We start from the raw sequence: 5,243 nt of genomic DNA, 5'->3' as shown, positions 1-5,243 counted from the left end.
TTCTTTCTTTCTTTCTTCCTTCCTTCCTTCCTTCCTTCCTTCCTTCTTTCCTTCCTTCCTTCCTTCCTTCCTTCCTTTCCTTCCTTCCTTCCTTCCATGTGCAAATGTCAGGTTAATGGGGCAGGATGTGGAACCTTTTTTGGTTTTGAGATATACCTTAAGTCTGATAGGCCCAACTGAACATTAATGGTTCCTTGTATGCCCTTAAGTGCATAGTAGGAACAGAGTAAGTGCTTAAAAATGTTTATGACTCACAGAATGTTTATGACTCACTGGTTATTAGGTGGTCCTTTCATGCACCGTGAGAAGTAACAAATGCAAGTAATTCAGCAAAATGTAAAAAGATTTGCATTAACTTATGCAAAAAGAAATAAAGAAAATATATGCACAAAGAGTACAGTGATGTATTTGACAACAGTACTAAAAAGCAGCTGCATGTGGATTAACTGTAGTGATTAATTTTGGCCAGTGAGAACAGATGGTGAAAGAGCTTCCCTTCCTCTCGGTAGAAAGAGTAATATGGGTGTGCGACATTGCATATACTGTCACACAGGAGTGTTTAGTCACTTTTCCATGGTTGTTTTTATTTGTTACAAGAGAGGGTGAGTTCAGTATTGGGAAATGATTGTGGTTGAAAAAAAAAAAGCATTAAAATTAAAAAACCGAAGAAACTAAGTCATGGAGACTTTGTGACTTTCGCAAAGTAATGTACCTGATTAGTGAAATTTCCAAAACTGTACTCCATTTCTAAAATGTGATATCTCTTTACCTCTCTTTCAGAAAAAACTTCTTTTCCTTCAGGACTCAGTTATGTCCCCCATATGACCATTCCTGATGCATCCAGTTGAATGAATTCTCTTTTTACTCAACAATTCGTATTAAATATTTTGTTTCTTCCCCATGCTGCCATTGTTTTCTTGTACCATGCCTATCTGTGTCAGTTTTGTATGTGTCAGTTCTCTCTCATGCCCCCTAGTATCATGTGAGCTCAATTAACAAAAGGGACATGGGTTGTTTTTATTTTTTTTTGGGGGGGGGTGAGGTTGGTCACGTGTTCAGTACCAAGAACAGCATCTTTTGCATAGTAGGCAGTTAATACAAATGCTTTGTATTAAAGTCTGATGACATCTGTTTTTTTTCTGATTAGATTTTACTACCATATACCTGAAAGGCCTGTCTTATTTAGATTGTGGGCTGGTTTTCTATGTTCCAGATCCTTCTCCCTTTCATAATTGCAATTATTATGAAGCCTGTAGACACTCAATAAATATGAATTGATGATTATTTATTTTATGTGATGTTTCTTTTCTTTCTGTGCATGTATTTTATTTTAACTGTGCAATGTTGAAATTACTGTAATGCACATAGTAACTAACAGATGGAGTAAATTAAAAGCAAGTCTAATAATAATACATAAACCACATGGCATGGAAGTTAGATGAAGTTCCTATTGAACATGGACATTGGTAATGTAATACATTACTAATATTTATACTCTCTATCACATTTCATTCTTCAGGTCTTTGGACTTAGGTGCTATGGGAAAAGAATATAATTCAATGTTGAAAAATTATTGTGCCTGTATCTGTTTTCCTGAAGAAAAAAAAATAACACATTGATCTTTTCCCTTCCTTTTAGCCCCAACACCAATAGAGATTCAAGATGAATCTTCCTCAAATAGTTAATGCTTCAAGGACCATTGACTTCCTTAGTGTAGGTACTTCCTTTACAGATGCTGATCAAAATCCCTTGACAGGCCTTTTTTTTTTGTTACTTCAGTTGAAAAAAAATCTTTACCTGGTAGCTAATCTTCTGGTGATGAGATTCTCTAAATTAAGCTGGGTTCTCAGACATAAAATATATAGTCCATTATAGGTTCAATATTAATGTCCTTTCCAGCTTGGTAGAAATGGCCAGACTTTTCCTCCCCATAGCCTTTGTGAATCCAAGAGCTTCCTTACACCATTGTAAAGCATAGAAGTCAAATAGTAGTGGATGTAAGATGCTTGAATGGAAGAAAAGGAATTTTACTTCTTAAGAATGTAAGATTTTGAGAAAACATTATTTAAATAGTTTAAAGTAATTTCATCTAATGTTTCTTTCCAGAAATTGCAATGACTGTATTTTCCTTTTGCTTAAACTAAAAGCGGCAAGTATTGAGTACTTGATTTTGACAGAAAGATGTACATCATATGTTTTCATTAAAAAAATAGCTTTTTTTAAGTAGAGAGGAAGGCAGATTTGTATTTCAAATAGAAAAGCTGAATTCATCACCAAAGATCAGCTTTCTACAAATTAACCTGCAATCAGATGCTGGTCATACATTTCAAGTTTCATGATATTCTGCTTTGATCACATACAACAACTAAATGGACTGGACATTGCTTTAGTTGCCTACCAATAACACAGCAGTGTTATTTCCCTTAATACTTAAGGGAAGTATTATACAATTTAATAATATCAAATAGACTATGTTGTGAAAGGCAATTCACTTATCAAAATATTAAGTTATGTTCATATCACAAGAAACTACATTCAAGTGACATGAACAATTATAAATCCCAGAGAGAATCTTAATTCTCAGATTTAAAAATCCTATTGTATTGGTATCACTCATATTAAAAACTAAATTTGACTCTCAAGCTTCCAGAGTACAACAGACATTGTGCCTAAGTATAAGAGTGGGACCCATAAAATGTAACCTGGCAAGGACATATAGAAGCTAGACAAAGGAGTAAACTGAATATGGAATTTCTTGGGAAACACAATCTCCTCAGTGTGTTGGTTTAATGATAGATAAGTGTAGATTGCTATGATTTTGTTTTTAGATTCCTTTTTCAAAAAATTAGTTAAAAGTTTTTTTTTTCCTGAAAAAATAATCATAGTTCCACTATACTGATATCTTTCTATTATTGTAGTGAAATTAGAACCTTGGATTTGGAATCAGGAGATTTAGCTTCAAAACATAGGACTGATACTGATGGATCTGGGCAAGTTATTTAGTTTCTCTGGGTTTCAGTTTTTTTCATCTCTAAAATGGGAACCTCAAGTAAGTTAGGAAATCCAGGAGAACAAGATGAGGAGGGAAAGACTCATAGGCATAGAGGACAGCCAGTGAAAATGTACAGAGTGAGACGGACTGCTTTGTTGAGAAAAACAAGGAGACCATTGTTACTATATGTAGAATATGTGAAGGGGGAAGAAAGTGTAATAAGATGATGGCAAAGTTAGGAAAAGGACAGACTTATGAAGGTCTTTTACAAAAGGAAGCTAGGAAGAGTGGAGAGGTTGGAAGAGAGGAGAAATTGAGTTTTATACCTATTAATTTTAAGATGACTATGGGACATTCAGCTTGAGATATTGAACAGGCATTTTGAGTTGAACTCTGAGATTGTACAAAATTTAGAAGAGTAAGAAGAAAGGAACTGGAAGTATCAATTGTGGATGTCCTGATCAAGGAGGTTAGTCATAAAAGTGAGGAGAGATATAGGGAAATAGTTATAAGGTATGGAGGAATCAAATGAAGTTATTTTGTTTTAAACTAGGATTGAGGAGACATGGGAGTGTTTGTAGGCAGTAGGGCCAGCAGTCATAAGAAAGGGAGATACTGAAGATTGATAAGGGAGTGGGGAATAGAAGAGATGACAATCTGGTATAGAAGAGGCAAAGAGTGGGATTGTTTTTGTGTATAGAGGGGTTTGCCTTGGCAAGAAGGGTTACCTCTTCATATGAGACAAAGTGAAGGAGGAGATAATGGGTAAAGGTATCAGTAATGTAAGAGGAAGAAGAAAAATGAAGGAGCTTTCTGCTTGTGGCTTCATTTTTTTTTAAGTGCAATATGAAAGAATATTTTCACTTGAGAGGTTTGGAGGAAGAGAAGCCAAGGAAGGTCTGAGGAGGAATGAAATGATTTGGAAAAAACAGATTTGGTGATGAATGAATGAATTAGGACTTTAAACATTTTCTTTTTTGCTTTATTTAGGGCCAGTGGAGAATATATTGTAACCCCAGTCAGCACAATCATTTCTCCAGCTGTAATACTTGAATAGGAGGGAAGGCAGCAGAGAGTGGGAGTAGTCCTGGGTTGGGGGTGGAAGGCCAAGGTCTTCAATAAGATAAAGGGGCAAGGGACTTGAGAGAAGATGATGGCATAGAGTTAAATGAGTTCCTTCAGATGATTAACGTGGGGAAGGGAGAAGAATACAGCCAATGTAGGAGCGATAGCTTAGGGAAAAATTGAGGGTTGAAGGTATTGGACATCTTGATGAAGATGAAGAACAAATTCAGGCAAGACAGAAGAAGGTAGGATGTCAACAAATTATGATTAGATAAGGGAATCTCAGAGTTCAGGGACATAGAAGTGGAATATGTTTGTGAGTAATGATAAGATCAAGGTATGAGTACCTCTGGGGGGAATTGAGGTGGGATGGAAGAGTAGGTCATGGGAACTGGGAGTTTAGGGTGTTTAAGAGAATGTCAGGATATAAGCCTCTAGTATGAAAGCAGGACTTGGGGAACGAGCCAGGCACTGAATTCACAGAAGGAGAAAGGTTTATAGATGACAACTACTAGATTATGGATTGGGTGATTAAATATGGATTGAATGAATTCCAAAGGAAGAGAAGTTACTGTTTGATGGTGACAGTGGTAATATGGAGCAAGATACGTACTTCTCTCCCACCATGACCAGTAACTAGGGATTGGGAGTGAAGATTTGAAAGTGCCCCCAGTGCTAAAAAGGGTGACAAAGGAAGTGAGTGCAAGAAGATGGAAGGGAAAAGAAAGGGCATTTTAAGGTGATAGCAACCCTGTTAACTTCAGAGCTGGCATTCTTGATGAGTACAGTTGAAGGAGGAATTGATCTTGCATTCAAGGGACCTGAGTTCATATCTTCACAAGTCACTTCACTTCCATGCACCTCAGTTTCCTCATCTGAAAATAATGGAGTTGAACTTCATGTTCTCCAAAGGTCTGAGGCCAGATTTAAACTCAGGAAGATGAGTCTTCCTGACTTGAGGCCCAGTACTCAATCCACTGCTGCATCTAGTTGCCGCTGCTTAGATGATATCACCCATTGAAGTAATTAGTTTACATAATATGAAAACACTTACTCTTAGCACCTCTCTAGCTATTCTGGAATCTATTAACTTAAATCTTAAAATTTTAAAAATACTGCCCTTTAAAACTATAACCTAAACTCAGATCTAAATAATTGATGTAATATTTATTGTTCATGGGTAGGT

Source organism: Petaurus breviceps, unplaced genomic scaffold (assembly GCF_028583685.1).
Source record: "Petaurus breviceps papuanus isolate PSGF00001 unplaced genomic scaffold, PetGlider_PUasm1.0 80, whole genome shotgun sequence".
Lineage (NCBI taxonomy): Eukaryota > Metazoa > Chordata > Mammalia > Diprotodontia > Petauridae > Petaurus > Petaurus breviceps.
The sequence above is the reverse complement of the archived record's forward strand: the minus strand, read 5'-3'. Positions refer to the sequence as shown.